At 38.3% G+C, this 16,708-nt stretch overlaps 1 non-coding gene across 1 annotated transcript; it reads right to left on the reverse strand.

The window, feature by feature from the left end:
- Positions 1-14,531: 14,531 nt before the first annotated feature.
- LOC132604697 (U6 spliceosomal RNA) lies at positions 14,532-14,637 on the reverse strand. The gene has a single exon (XR_009568808.1). It is a non-coding gene; the product is annotated as a U6 spliceosomal RNA (small nuclear RNA).
- Between the last annotated feature and the right edge of the window lie 2,071 nt (positions 14,638-16,708).

Consider the following 16,708-nt stretch of genomic DNA (forward strand, 5'->3'; position numbering starts at 1 on the left):
CCAAAGAGGACCTCCACATCCTAAAGTGTAATCGTGGCCTCACCAGTGCAAAGATGGAAGGTATGTGTCTCTGGCCTCCACCGCTCAACTATGGCTGTCATGAGTGCCCAATCATGTTGTACCCGACCAACGGACACGCAACGGTAGATGCCGTCCCGAAACAATATCTCCAATACGCGAGGGTGTGGGGGGTGCTCGAGTAAAATAGCCCACGCTCTCTGCAGCCTACGGGGACGGAGCCTAGTAGATATCCCTATAGTACCGGCCCATAATAACTCTGACCTATGATTGTCTTGCAAAGACAATACTGATCTATCAGCAGGCCACGGGTGAACAGCAAGCCCCGGGTAATCATCGGGCCCCGGGTGAGCATCGGGCTCCAGGGGAACATCGGGCCCAGGGGGAACATTCGGATCCATGAAAGAGTCCGGTCTGTACAAACTAAATTAGTCATTATTCTTGAAATGAAAAATAAATTATATTAACTAATTAATAATTTGTAGGGAATATGTGAATTATGTAGTATTATATCTTGTGAATAATTAACATGGGATATGCAATAAATTTAATATGTGATAGTAAGGACACATATATGATGGCAAAGATTTTTAAGTTAATTACTTTTGAATTATGTGATGGCAAAGACTTGTTAAGTTAATTAGTTTGGGAATCGAAATTTAGCAGTAATATTTGTTTGGAACTCTATTGTCACGCCCCGAACCATAGCCTGGGCGAAACACAGCACTCGGTGCCTTACTGCATGTGACCGAGCGAACCACATGGCTTGCTAAATCATCATGAGGCATAATATGAGCGGAATATAACGTGAATGCATGATGAGCCTTTATAAAACGTAGTAAGTCATAATACTTAATAAAAATACTTGTTTAAACATGAGTACGGAAATAACATGAATGAGCCAAAATGGCTATACGACTCTGAATGTCTGACATAACATAACTGACTATCTAGTCTATGAAACCTCTATCATGAGTCTGAATGGAAAACATACTTACTGGGACAAGGCCCCCAGCATACCTTAGATGCATAACTAATCATAAAACAAAAGTTTACTAAACCCCGAATGAGATGGGGCTCACCAATAAGCTGATACGAATGTTGTCCTACTGAGCAGATGTGTCGTCCTGTATATCAGTACCTGCATCGTGAAATGCAGGCCCCCAGGCAATAAAAGGGGACTTCAGCACATTGAATGTACTGGTATGTAAAGCAACTGAAAGAAATAACATGGGACATGGAATAACATGATAAGAACTGAAACTGAAAACCTGGACATGAACATGAGCATGAGCATGAGTACATATATATATATATATATATATATATATATAACATAAGTAAAACATGATAAGTAGGGAGAGCATTTCATAAACCGACATGTGATATCACCACGTGGGTACATGGAGTCTGGTACCTCGCCGGACCAGTAGAGGCCCCATACCTTGCCAGGGTATAAGGTGGTAACGTGTCTGATGGATCCATTCAGTGTAAAATTAAGGTATCGTCCTAACTGGGCGGAGCGATCCTTGTCCTATGGTGGCTACATAGTTTCAGGCTATCTGAGCCTTCTCAGTAATTCGTGCAACTCCCAAAAACATGAACATAATATAGTTGGCTAAGAAGCCCATGATTTTCGTGAATTAACTTATACTTGTCTTGTAATCATGATTTCACGAAATAACTTGTAAACATATATGGTTTCATTAAATAACTTGTAAACATGGTTTCATGAAATAACTTGTATTTAGTATGTATGTATCTTGTATCATAGCATGAAATTAATTATATAATATAGTTGCATGAAAACTTGTAGACATGTAGGATACTCATGAAATAATCATTTTTATTTAAAAACATGCATGCAAGAACCTGTAACACCTCGTAACGTCGGACGAAAGTTTGACTCATAAGATGATAATATAATGGAACCAATATGAGGGTTATAGGAAGTGTTTTGAAAACCAATTAAGTCATAAGAAATGTCTTTGGGCAAAGAAAAGTTGGAAGCCACTCTACGGGGCATGTTTGCAAGTGAGTTTATGGAAGGTCTTACTTCCAACGACCATAACCCCTCAATTAATTTGGATTTTGGGAACAATTCCTTGATGAAAGTTGTAGCCCCTTGAAATATCTTTCCAACGGTATATTATGGGCCTCAAACGGACATCTGTGCAAAGAGTTATGCCCATTATACGACAGACTGTCCGAGCAGAAGAATTTTGACGGACCATTTGACGGTCCGTAGAACATTTTGACGGTCCGTAAAACATTTATACGGTCCGTCAAATGGTCACAGAGAACCATATTTTGCTGGGCAGTTTTAAGGTTCATTTTGACGGTCCGTAAAACAATTATATGGTCCGTCAAATTGACTCAAGCCAGCGTAAAATGGTCACAGAAACTCAATTTTTGCTGGGTAGTTTTACGGACCATTTTGACGGTCCGTCAAACAGTTTGACGGTCCGTAAAAATGGGCGTAGAATTGTCCGATGGGTCAGATTTTAAGATATTAATAAGAGACCCAAACTCATTTTTTTCATTCCCATTTCTCCTACACGACACCAGGGTTCTCTAAAGCCATCCAAACACTTCATATGCAAGAATCCAAGTGAAACTAAAGATCCACTTCATCAATCCACAAAAACTAAGTGTGAGAAACACATCAAATCCATTCAAGTCAAGAAATTCCATGGAAGGTGGAACTAGGGTTTTGTTCAAGTGAAGCATTTCAACTCAAGGCTTATTCCTACAATAACTAAGGTAAGTTTTATGATGTTTCATGATGATTAAAGTGTTGATAAGTTCTTGGGAGAATAGTAACTGGGTTTGATAAAGAGAATTATATGAACTATGCTAGGGTTTTTGGATTGTTGACTTGGGATTGTTGTATTCATATGGGTGATGGAGAATGATGTTAATTACATCTAATTAAGATTGTAGAATCACCTAGGAGTAATAGAATGGGAATTGGGTGAAGAAATCACCATTAATGGAGACTGTGGAGCTTCATGCCCACTAAGTGTTTGATAAAATGCTTAGATGACCAAAGCATGAATATTATTGCTAATATAGAATCCCTTTGACTTGTATTGATATAGATCAAAGTTGAAAGGGTTGACGAACATTGTATTACGCTCAAAGGTTGGAATTAAGGTATGTGAGGTTAACTATCTACGCTAGGGAATATTCATGATTCTCCCTACGCCTCATTCTTCATACTTGTCCGCAATTTGACTCAGAATATAGTTTAGCCCTAGTTTCATGATATGATATAGAACTGTTATCTTCTAGGGTTGCAGTTACAGAATTCGTTCATGGTTGTCACTTTGAACATCATGAACTCAGCACGTAATCTTTATAGACTTATGCATTGTTAACACATGAGTCTCAGTTAGTGTATAACCAGTTATTTGCATAAGTCCTATAATCAGAAACAGTTATCATGCTATCAGCTATAGCCAGTCTCAGTCTTGTAAATTGTTAATGTTGAACACCTGTATCTGTATTTTTGGGCCCTAGGCCACAGTTTATGCATACGTATTGCTTGGGCCAGAGGCCACAGTTTTTGTGCACATTATTTGGGCCCCAGGCCACAGTTATATTTACAGTTTTATAGGTGATTCTTCATCCAGAACAGGGAGTACTTCAGCTTCTTGCTTTCCTGTTTAATTCAGTTTCAGTTCCAGTATTTTATTGCTTCAGTTTCTTTATATACCAGTACAATTCAAATGTACTGATGTCCCTTTTTATTGCTTGGGGGCCTGCATCTCGCGATGCAGGTAACGATACACAGGTTGACGACTCAGCTAATTAGGAGTGCACGTATCAGCTACTGGTGAGCCCCACATTCCTTCGGGGCGTTGTCAGCTATCCAGTTATTTCAGTTTATAGACAGCTCTATTATTCAGTACTCTTAGAGGCTTCATAGACACAGTTCAGACAGTCAGACATTTATTATGTTAGCCTTGTTGGCAGTTGTTCAATCGTTTTGGTTTAGCCGTGTTGGCTACAGTCAGATATATTTCAGATTGTCTAAGTATTTCCGCATTATGATTTCAGCCAGACCTTTAGTATATCATCATGTGTTTAGTTGTTTCCATATTCAGTCATGTTTTGATATCACATGTTGATTCAGTCAGCCAGTTGGTTCGCTCGGTCACATGCAGTCAGGCACCGGGTGCCGTGTTACGTCCAGGCCCAGGTTCGGGGCGTGACAAAACTTGGGTTAAAGAAGGAGGAAGACCCCCAGAATTTCATTGATGGACTCCAGAAAATATTTCGTGTGATGCATGCTACTGATACAGAGGCAGCAGAATTCGGGGCTTTCCAGCTGCAAGATGTGGCCCATATTTGGTATGAGACATGGGAACAGTCCCGAGGGGAGGATGCACCTTCTGCTACTTGGGACGAATTTGCAGACGCTTTTATTGAACATTTCATGCCAATTGAGGTTAGAGAAGCCAAGGCTATAGAGTTTGAGAATCTAAGGCAAAAGGACATCTATTCAGGACTATTACCTTAAGTTCGTGTCATTGTCCAGACATGCTCCTCAAATGGTTCCTGATATGAGAGCCGTGGTTAGGAGATTTGTACTTGGGCTTAAACCCGAGTTGCACAGGGATGCCAACACAGCTGCTCAGAATGACAAGATGACTATTTCCAAGATACTGGCATTCGTGCAAGGTAACGAGACAAGAATGAAGGAAGAAGAAGCCCTACAGAAGCAAAAAGATAGAGAGTTTAGTAAGAGGGCTAAGTCTGCTGGTAATTTCAGTCATGGGGGATCTCAAGGTGATGGCAACCGTCAGTTTTTTAAGAATAGGTCATCAAGACCTACTCCCTCAACAGCTAGTGCTCCATTTCAAAGGTCCAAGTTTAACCAGAAAGACCGGAACTTCGGAACGACAGGCTCACATTCACAGGCCAGCGTGACCAACCGTGGTTTTCAACACCCTACATGCAACACTTGTGGTAAGAAACATTCAGGAGTATGCCGTTTGGGCATGGATGGTTGTTTTGGGTGTGGTCAGCCGGGTCATTTTCTGCGGGATTGTCCGTCCGCAAGACGGAATACCGGAGGTAACAATAATGTAGCTCAGTCCACAAATTCAGCAGCTCCCCGAAATTTCCAAGCCCAGCAGGGGCACGGAGCAGCAAAGCCCGGTAATACGGGCGGTGGTCAGAATCGTCTGTATGCACTGTCTGGTCTCCAGGACACAGAGGCTCGTGGAGATGTTGTCACAGGTATGCTAACAGTCTTCACCTTCGATGTATTCGCTCTTATGGACCCAGGATCCACTCTATCTTATGTAACCCCGTATATTGCTAAGAAATTTAGGATAGAACCCGAAAAGTTGCAAGAACCTTTTGAAGTATCCACACCGGTTGGGGAATCAGTTATAGCTAGGCATATCTATAGAGGTTGTCCAGTGTTAATCTACCATCGCAGCACCATAGCAGACTTAATAGAATTAGAGATGGTAGATTTTGACGTGATTATGGGTATGGATTGGTTAGAGTCCTGTTATGCCTCTGTGGGTTGTAGAACCAAAACTGTGACATTTGATTTTCCCGATGAACTTATAGAATGGAAAGGTAATTCAGTAGCACCTAGGGGTAGATTTATTTCCTACCTTAGAGCCAGAAAGATGATCTCCAAGGGGTATAATTATCACTTAGTTCGAGTCAGGGATGCAGATGCCCAGACTCCAGCTCTTCAGTCAGTGCCAGTTGTCAGTGAATTTCCAGAAGTCTTTCCAGATGACCTACCCGGAGTCCCTCCCGATAGGGAAATTTATTTTGGAATTGACCTACTTCCCGGCACTAAGCCAATATCTATTCCACCGTATAGGATGGCCCCAGCAGAGTTAAAGGAGTTAAAAGTTCAGTTGAAGGATCTTCTTGATAAGGGATTTATAAGGCCAAGTGTCTCACTTTGGGGCGCACCGGTCTTGTTTGTCCGAAAGAAGGATGGATCCTTGCGTATGTGTATAGACTACCGCCAGTTGAACAAGGTCACCATTAAAAATAAGTATCCTCTTCCCAGAATAGACGACCTATTTGATCAACTTCAGGGTGCTCAGTGTTATTCCAAGATTGACCTCAGATCAGGCTACCATCAGTTAAAGGTTAAGGAAGTTGACATTCCGAAGACCGCTTTCAGAACCCGTTATGGTCATTTTGAATTTCTTGTCATGTCATTTGGGTTGACGAATGCACCAGCAGCTTTCATGGATCTTATGAACAGAGTATTCAAGCCTTATCTTGATTTATTCGTCACTGTGTTTATTGATGACATATTGGTGTATTCCCGTAGTGAGACAGATCATGCAGAGCATCTCAGAATAGTGTTGCAGACTCTCAAGGATCGTGAGCTTTATGCAAAATTCTCAAAGTGCGAGTTTTGGCTCAAATCAGTGGCCTTTCTAGGCCATGTAATATCAGGTGAAGGTGTTAAGGTGGACCTTCAGAAAATTGATGCTGTCAAGAATTGGCCTAGACCCACCTCAGCATCAGACATCAGAAGTTTCTTGGGTCTGGCAGGTTATTATAGGCGTTTTGTTGAGGGATTTTCCTCTATCTCAGCTCCGCTGACTAAGCTGACTCAGAAGAAAGTCAAATTCCAATGGTCAGAGGTGTGTGAGCAGAGTTTCGAAGAGTTGAAGAAGAGATTAACTTCTGCTCCAGTTTTGACGCTGCCGGAGGGAACTAAAGGGTTCGTGGTTTATTGCGATGCTTCGGGAGTTGGTCTCGGATGTGTTTTAATGCAGCATGGTAAGGTTGTTGCTTATGCGTCCAGACAGCTTAAGACTCATGAGAAGAATTATCCAACCCATGACTTAGAGTTAGCAGCTGTGGTTTTTGCACTCAAGATATGGCGGCACTACTTATATGGAGTGCATGTGGATATTTTCACCGATCATAAAAGCCTGCAATATATTTTCAAGCAAAGAGAGTTGAATCTTAGGCAGAGGAGATGGCTCGAATTGCTTACGGATTATGATGTGGATATTCTCTATCATCCGGGGAAAGCGAATGTTGTAGCTGATGCTCTTAGTCGGCTTTCCATGGGAAGTTTAGCCCACGTGGCCGTAGGTAAGAGAGTTTTGATAAAGGAAGTACACCGTTTGGCCAATCTTGGAGTTCGACTGTTGGACTCCGAGGATGGGGGTGTAGTTGTCCAGAATAGAGCTCTTTCCTCTTTAGTCGTGGAAGTCAAGGAGAAACAGTTTAATGCTCCTTACTTGTTGCAGCTAAAAGAGGGAATCCACAAGCATAAGACAACGACTTTCGAACAAGGGGGAGATGATGGTACCTTGAGGTACCGAGGTAGACTGTGTGTTCCAGATGTAGATGGGCTCAGAGAGCGAATCATGTCAGAAGCTCACAATTCCAGGTATTCCATTCACCCAGGTTCCACTAAGATGTATGATGATCTTAAGGAGATTTACTGGTGGAACGATATGAAGAAGAATGTGGCAGATTTTGTAGCTAAGTGCCCGAATTGTCAGCAAGTGAAAGCCGAACACCAGAGGCCTGGTGGCTTAGCTCAGAACATTGATATTCCTGTCTGGAAATGGGAAATGATCAATATGGATTTTGTGTCAGGTTTAACTCGTTCAGCTAGGAGACATGACTCTATTTGGGTGATCGTTGACAGACTTACTAAGTCAGCGCACTTTTTGCCAGTCAAGACCACAGACTCAACAGAAGATTATGCCAAGCTATATGTTAACGAGATTGTCAGATTGCATGGGACACCAGTGTCCATTATTTCAGATCGTGGTGCTCAGTTTACAGCGAACTTCTGGAAATCCTTTCAGAAAGGATTGGGTACCAAGGTGAACCTCAGCACAGCTTTCCATCCACAAACAGATGGTCAGGCAGAGCACACTATTCAGACCCTTGAGGACATGTTGAGAGCATGTGTCCTAGATTTCAAGGGTAATTGGGATGACCATTTACCTCTCATCGAGTTTTCCTATAATAACAGTTATCATGCTAGCATTGGAATGGCACCGTTTGAAGCTCTGTATGGGCGAAGGTGCATATCACCAATTGGTTGGTTCGAAGTAGGTGAAGTAGAGTTGTTAGGACCAGACTTGGTTTACCAGGCTATGGAGAAAGTCAAGTTAATACAGGAGCGTTTGAAAACGGCTCAGAGTCGCCAGAAGTCTTATACAGATGTGAGACGAAGGGACTTAGAATTTTCAGTTGACGATTGGGTGTTCCTTAAAGTCTCACCTATGAAGGGTGTTATGCGATTTGACAAGAAAGGGAAGCTCAGTCCCAGATATATTGGACCTTACAGAATTTTACGAAAGGTCGGTCTAGTAGCTTATGAACCTGAGTTGCCACAAGAGTTAACTGTTGTTCATCCAGTGTTTCATGTATCCATGTTGAAGAAGTGTGTGGGAGACCCTTCGTTGGTTGTTCCTGCTGATGCTATAACAGTTAAGGATGGCCTCACCTATGAGGAGATCCCTGTAGCCATTCTTGATCGTCAAGTTCGCAAGTTGAGAACTAAGGAAGTAGCCTCAGTGAAAGTCCTGTGGAGGAGTCAGAAAGTTGAGGAAGCTACATGGGAAGCCGAGGAGGATATGAAATCCAGGTACCCGCACTTGTTTCAGCCTGCAGAAGAGATTTATGATGAAGCACCAAGATTTTGAGGTATGTAAGCTTTATTTTCATGCTATTGGTCGTGTGTGGCCAATTTATAATGCTATTGTGATGTAGCCCTATGAGGCAATGATATTATGGGTTGTTGTGACAGGTTGGTAGTGCCTTATTACAGGGGAAACTCTGGCGAAATTTTTGTAGAATCCCGAATGGTTATCATTCGAGGACGAATGATCCCAAGGGGGAGATATTGTAACACCTCGTAACGTCAGACGAAAGTTTGACTCATAAGATGATAATATAATGGAACCAATATGAGGGTTATAGGAAGTGTTTTGAAAACCAATTAAGTCATAAGAAATGTCTTTGGGCAAAGAAAAGTTGGAAGCCACTCTACGGGGCATGTTTGCAAGTGAGTTTATGGAAGGTCTTACTTCCAACGACCATAACCCCTCAATTAATTTGGATTTTGGGAACAATTCCTTGATGAAAGTTGTAGCCCCTTGAAATATCTTTCCAACGGTATATTATGGGCCTCAAACGGACATCTGTGCAAAGAGTTATGCCCATTATACGACAGACTGTCCGAGCAGAAGAATTTTGACGGACCATTTGACGGTCCGTAGAACATTTTGACGGTCCGTAAAACATTTATACGGTCCGTCAAATGGTCACAGAGAACCATATTTTGCTGGGCAGTTTTACGGTTCATTTTGACGGTCCGTAAAACAATTATATGGTCCGTCAAATTGACTCAAGCCAGCGTAAAATGGTCACAGAAACTCAATTTTTGCTGGGTAGTTTTACGGACCATTTTGACGGTCCGTCAAACAGTTTGACGGTCCGTAAAAATGGGCGTAGAATTGTCCGATGGGTCAGATATTAAGATATTAATAAGAGACCCAAACTCATTTTTTCATTCCATTTCTCCTACACGACACCAGGGTTCTCTAAAGCCATCCAAACACTTCATATGCAAGAATCCAAGTGAAACTAAAGATCCACTTCATCAATCCACAAAAACTAAGTGTGAGAAACACATCAAATCCATTCAAGTCAAGAAATTCCATGGAAGGTGGAACTAGGGTTTTGTTCAAGTGAAGCATTTCAACTCAAGGCTTATTCCTACAATAACTAAAGTAAGTTTTATGATGTTTCATGATGATTAAAGTGTTGATAAGTTCTTGGGAGAATAGTAACTGGGTTTGATAAAGAGAATTATATGAACTATGCTAGGGTTTTTGGATTGTTGACTTGGGATTGTTGTATTCATATGGGTGATGGATAATGATGTTAATTACATCTAATTAAGATTGTAGAATCACCTAGAAGTAATAGAATGGGAATTGGGTGAAGAAATCACCATTAATGGAGACTGTGGAGCTTCATGCCCACTAAGTGTTTGATAAAATGCTTAGATGACCAAAGCATGAATATTATTGCTAATATAGAATCCCTTTGACTTGTATTGATATAGATCAAAGTTGAAAGGGTTGACGAACATTGTATTACGCTCAAAGGTTGGAATTAAGGTATGTGAGGTTAACTATCTACGCTAGGGAATATTCATGATTCTCCCTACGCCTCATTCTTCATACTTGTCCGCAATTTGACTCAGAATATAGTTTAGCCCTAGTTTCATGATATGATATAGAACTGTTATCTTCTAGGGTTGCAGTTACAGAATTCGTTCATGGTTGTCACTTTGAACATCATGAACTCAGCACGTAATCTTTATAGACTTATGCATTGTTAACACATGAGTCTCAGTTAGTGTATAACCAGTTATTTGCATAAGTCCTATAATCAGAAACAGTTATCATGCTATCAGCTATAGCCAGTCTCAGTCTTGTAAATTGTTAATGTTGAACACCTGTATCTGTAGTTTTGGGCCCTAGGCCACAGTTTATGCATACGTATTGCTTGGGCCAGAGGCCACAGTTTTTGTGCACATTATTTGGGCCCCAGGCCACAGTTATATTTACAGTTTTACAGGTGATTCTTCATCCAGAACAGGGAGTACTTCAGCTTCTTGCTTTCCTGTTTAGTTCAGTTTCAGTTTCAGTTTCAGTTCCAGTATTTTATTGCTTCAGTTGCTTTATATACCAGTACAATTCAAATGTACTGATGTCCCTTTTTATTGCTTGGGGGCCTGCATCTCGCGATGCAGGTAACGATACACAGGTTGACGACTCAGCTAATTAGGAGTGCACGTATCAGCTACTGGTGAGCCCCACATTCCTTCGGGGCGTTGTCAGCTATCCAGTTATTTCAGTTTATAGACAGCTCTATTATTCAGTACTCTTAGAGGTTTCATAGACACAGTTCAGACAGTCAGACATTTATTATGTTAGCCTTGTTGGCAGTTGTTCAATCGTTTTGGTTTAGCCGTGTTGGCTACAGTCAGATATATTTCAGATTGTCTAAGTATTTCCGCATTATGATTTCAGCCAGACCTTTAGTATATCATCATGTGTTTAGTTGTTTCCATATTCAGTCATGTTTTGATATCACATGTTGATTCAGTCAGCCAGTTGGTTCGCTCGGTCACATGCAGTCAGGCACCGGGTGCCGTGTTACGTCCAGGCCCAGGTTCGGGGCGTGACAAAGCCCATGGAATATGAGATATGGGTTTTCATGGATTACGGACTGATTCTCAATAATCTTATGGAGTTATTAAGAACGAAATGATAGAATCATAGCAATTCATACATAATATAATCATGGATATGGACCTAGGGTTATCATGAGCATAGTATAGAATAGAAACCCTAGTTTGTAAAGTTTCATAGTTTATGGATTAGGAGGCGTGGGGAAGAAAATGATATTCCCACACGTAGATAGTAACTCTACATACCTTAGTCGCTCCAAAACTTGAATTAAAGACTTGAGCTTTGAAGAAGATTTCCAAAATCTTGAATTCTTGAACCTTGAGATGGGTTTTCTTGAAAACCCTAGTTTAGGAATGATGATTTCTTGTTTAGATTACAAGGATATGTATTAGAATTGACTTGGAATAATTAGAGTAGGTTTACCTTGGTGTTCTTGATGATAGAAGAGGATAGGAGGTCGTTCTAGGGCTTGAAGGAATGAAAAATAATGATTTGAACTGATATGGACGAATATATACTGTTCTGGAAAATTAAATTTTCGGCCCAGTTAAATACTGGCCATATTTTGAAATGCGGTCCGTACTTTGAAATACGGACTGCACTGCGTCTCTTCAGTAAAATAGTCATAACGCTTTGTACAGATGTCTGTTTGACCCCCATAATATACCGTTGGAAAGGTATTTCAAAGATCTACAACTTTCATCAAGGAAGTTTTTCTAAATTCAAAATAAATTTTGAAATACGGGCCGTATTTTGAAATACGGTCCGTATTTAACCATTTGACATCCAAATGCCAAATTTCAGAATGCTCAGAAATCCTTGGTACTAGTATACGACTTGAATTACGGCCCGTATACTGAAATATGGTCACTATTCATGGGCGTAAACTCCCATCTTACAACTGAACAGGAAAATTCCAATTCTCACATTCTTTATCTGATTTTCTAAGCCTAGGATAATGGTCGAAGCTTACGTTAAAGGTACGGGGTGTTACATCTTTTTTGAATATGTGATATATTTTTAGTTGACCAAATAGCCAACACAACTACGATAAAATTAAACTAAAAGAGTATATTCGTCGACCACATATTTTCCTACAAACTTTACATTTTTTTCGTTAGCTTATGTATTTATGAAAAGAAGAACTTTAACTATTCTTTTTAAGATAATATATTTTTATTTAACATATATATTCACGCTTTTAAAATTATAGAGATTAACATTTCATAATCATTTACAACTTGTTTGGATGGTTGTTACCTGTTGTATTATATTATGTTGTTAGTTTAAATAAAATGTTTGCTTTGATTATTACTTTAATTTTATTGTTATGGAACGACGAAAGGTCCTATTTTATGTAACCATTAATTTGGTCCTATACAATACAACACAATACGATAAATGTCAAAACAATACATAACAATCATCCAAACAAAGTGTTAACAACATAATAATTCATTACCAATCAACTTCTTTAACAACATAAACAATATTTAACAACTAATAAATTCATAATCAATATTTAACAAATAATCAATTAACAAAATAATAATTCATTAACAATTCATAAATAATTAACAAATTAACAACTCATAAACATATAACAAATTAACAATTCATAAACATTTAACAAATTAACAATTCATAAACATTTAACAAATAATGAATTAAACAAAAAAAAAAAAAAAAGGGAACAGTGGAAAAAGCCACTGCACAGTCCGAACAAGAACAAAATTTTTTTTTTTTTTTTTGGAAAATAGCAAGGATTAAATGTTAAGCATGCTTAGAATATAATGTATATAACAAAATAATAACAAAAGTTCATAGTAGAAAACCTTAATCGAAGATTTTTTGTAGAGTTATTTTAATCGAGTTGTACGCCGCTTTTTCCCAAAATTCGAACTTAGAATCTTGCTCCTTGACTTGAATATACCGAGAATCTATACTTTCCGGACGAAATTTAATAGAAAATGACGTTTTTTGATGTGGGGACCACCTCGGTTTCCCTCCAATGGCGTTTCAATTTTTTTTTAACCACTGGAGGGACCAGTGGTGGAACCCGATGGGTTTTAAGGCGGAGTCCTATAGCGCAGTATTTTACTGTGTTATAGGTGAGAGAAATATTTGTATAGCGCAGTAAAATACTGCGCTATAGCACTTAATGGCTCCGTCTCCATGAAGTGCCATAGCGCAGTATTTTACTACGCTAAAGGTACTTTTGTAGCATTTTTTTTTGTTGGGTATTTTGGTTCAAAATGGTTTTTTTTTGGGCATTTTGGTTCCAGACCCAAGAAAGTTTACGTTTGATAATATATTCCACCATAAAGGTAGATTTGCATTAGAGGTGACAAAATTCCCCCGTGAAAACATGACTCGCCCAATTCGTTTAAGTTTCGGTTGATCATTGACCCGGTCATTTATTAGCTCAGCCATTTTAGTCCAATCCATTTCAGTCCATCTAAAAATCGGGTTGATCATTGACCCCCCATTTATTAGCTCAGCCCGTTTTAGTCCAATCCGTTTCAGTCCATCTAAAAATTGAGCTTATATGTAGCCCAAATTGACCCATGAGATACTTTGTAAAAACCTGTTTAAAAAGACATTTTTTCCATTTAATATGTTATATATATCCATAATAAAGAAAAAAATACAAGTTTTATTAGGTGTTTAAAATATTATAAAAGAACAAACAAAGAAATTAAAACTTAGTAAGAATTGGGCAGGTTGAGTTATGATCCGCTTTTTAACCTATTTTTGCCCAACTCATTTCAACCCAAGTAGAGGTTGGTTGTAAGCACCCTGTACGGGTAAGTATTAACAAAAGATCAACCCGAAAGTGAAGGCATATGAAGCAAGAAAACAACCCATATCAAGGGAACAATCAGAATTTCAGAAAAATGAAGCGATGAAAACCGACAGGGCAATTTGCAGGATTGCCCTTCACCGGGGGTGGTCTTTAATTTTTGGCCCTCAAATTGGTGGTCTTTAATTTTTTCCCTTCACTAAAAATCCCTTGGTTTCGGTCTAGAACCTCCGCTCAATTAAAATTTTAAAAAAAATCGCAAGATAGAGTTTGGATTCGCAAGACAGACTTTTGCCTTCTAAACTCTGCCTTGAAGGTTTGCCTTGCGAAAATTCCTTCTTTTGTTTACTGAGCTGGGGGTTTGAACACAGAACCTCGGGGTATTAGGCGAAGGCCAAAAAGTAAAGACCACCCCAAATGAAGGACAATCCGCGCAAAAAAAAAAAAAAAAAAACCGACACGACCTCAAATTGGCGAAATTTTTTTTGGACCATTTCTCGATTTGTGCGTGTAATCCTTACGCAGGGATCATGCTAATCTTCTCTGTATCATTCCAATTTTATCGGATGTCCCCGAAGGGACGACTAGATATGTTAATGTTTCTCTATATCAAGAGAACGAAGCTTCTGTATGTCAATTTTTTGCGCAGAGTGCCCTTCTTTTGGGCTGGTCTTTATATTTTGCCCCTCATTTATGTCTTCTTTAAATTTTCCCCTTGCCGCCTGTTTAATGAAAGTTTTTTGACAAAATTACCCTTACCCCATTAAAATCCTTTTTATTTCGTCATTTGCCCTTTTCTTTTCTTTTTTTGCTTCTTCTTTCCTCCTCTGTTTTGTGTTTGTCTCATCTGTTCTAAAACTTAGGTACGAATTTGGATCTTTTGCGCGTTTCAATATTTGTTTTTATGTTAAATTATTATTTGTTGAATTGATATCCTTGTCTTCATCGTTTTTTATATTTAATTGATCCTTTTTTATTTAAAATTATAGTGTTTCGTTATAGTGTCTGTATGATTTTTTTAACTTTAGTTTCATTCCCCATGTATGTTGACACCCAATTTTGTCCCGCCTCTCCTCCAAAATACCTATTTATACTTTCGAGAAATTAAAAAATATGCATTTAAGTTTTACTATAATTATTAGTCTTTTATTAACACCCACGTTTTATTTATTCTACTGCAGTTATTATTATCATTATTATTATTATTATTATTATTATTATTACTATTATTATTATTATTATTATTATTATTATTATTATTATTACTATTATTATTATTATTCTTAAATTATCATTTATTACTAATTGTCATTAATTATTATCATTCTCGTTATTTCCGTTATTATTATTATTATTATTATTATTATTAATTACTAATCATTATTATCAGCATTATTTTGTAATCAATTATTAATCATCATTATCATCGTTATTTTATTATTAATTATTATCATTGTTTTATCAATAATTGTTTATTATTATTATTATTATTATTATTATTATTATTATCATCATTATTATTTCTTATTATTATTATTATTATTATTTTTATTATTACCACTATTATTGTTATTATTATTAATTTATTATCATTTTTTGTTATCACCAATAATTGTTATTTGTTATTATTATTTTTTATTTTTTATTTTTTATATTATTACTAATTATTATCATCTTTATTATTATTATTAATTATTATCATTGTTATTTTTGTTATTAATTATCAATATTTGTTATCTACTATTAGTTTTTCTCACCATTATCATCAGCATTATCATTATTACCATTATCATTATTGTTATCATTATTAGCAGTATTACTACCGCTATTTATTTGCTGCTATTATTGAAACTTGTATTTCTTAACGTTTCTACCAACTTCCGCATACACATCGCATTTATTTCGCACATTTAAACAATAGCGTTTGTTATTAAATATTATTGCACGGTCATTGCAACATCATATGATTTTATTATCCGGATCTTTTATAATTACATATTTCCGTATTAGGTGATATTCTGGCACCCTTAGTACATCGTTAATCAAAATGGCTCTCTTATTCAAATTTAGAAGCCAAACTATTTCTTGCACTCGGTCCGTATTTTGACTTGCCGGACCCCAAATCAAAGTCCGATTAACTCCTAATATTTTTTGGACTAGACCATATTTTCTATCTCAATTTTTTTTAGACCAGTCCAGGTTTTAATTCTAGCCCATTCTTTCAATACTCAGTCCAAATTTTGACCCAGTCCACAAATGGACTGGGTCCAGCCCATTTTCGCCCAAAATAAGGGAAAAGGGTTTCCCTCTTTTCATTTTCCTCCATACCCACGCCGCACCCCTTTCTTCTTCTTTCTCTTCTTCTCCTCCTTTCCCGCCTCTCTCCGCCGCTCCTCTCTCTCCCCCTTTTCCTCCTTCTTCTCCGCCTCCCCACTCATCCCTGTTCCCCGGCTTGTCCCCCACTCTTCTCTCTCTCCCGCTCCTCTTTCCCTTTTTCAGCACAAAAATAAAAAAAAATGAAAAAACCTATAAAGACAACGGGGCAGGAGACGAACACAAAAAAGAGGGAAAGAACACAAAACACGAGCAGAAAACAAAGGGGAGAAACGGACCAAAAATCCTCTGAAAAAGAACAAAATTTCCAGTGGTCAAA

The sequence above is a fragment of the Lycium barbarum genome, chromosome 7 (genome assembly GCF_019175385.1).
Source record: "Lycium barbarum isolate Lr01 chromosome 7, ASM1917538v2, whole genome shotgun sequence".
In the NCBI taxonomy this organism is placed as follows: domain Eukaryota; kingdom Viridiplantae; phylum Streptophyta; class Magnoliopsida; order Solanales; family Solanaceae; genus Lycium; species Lycium barbarum.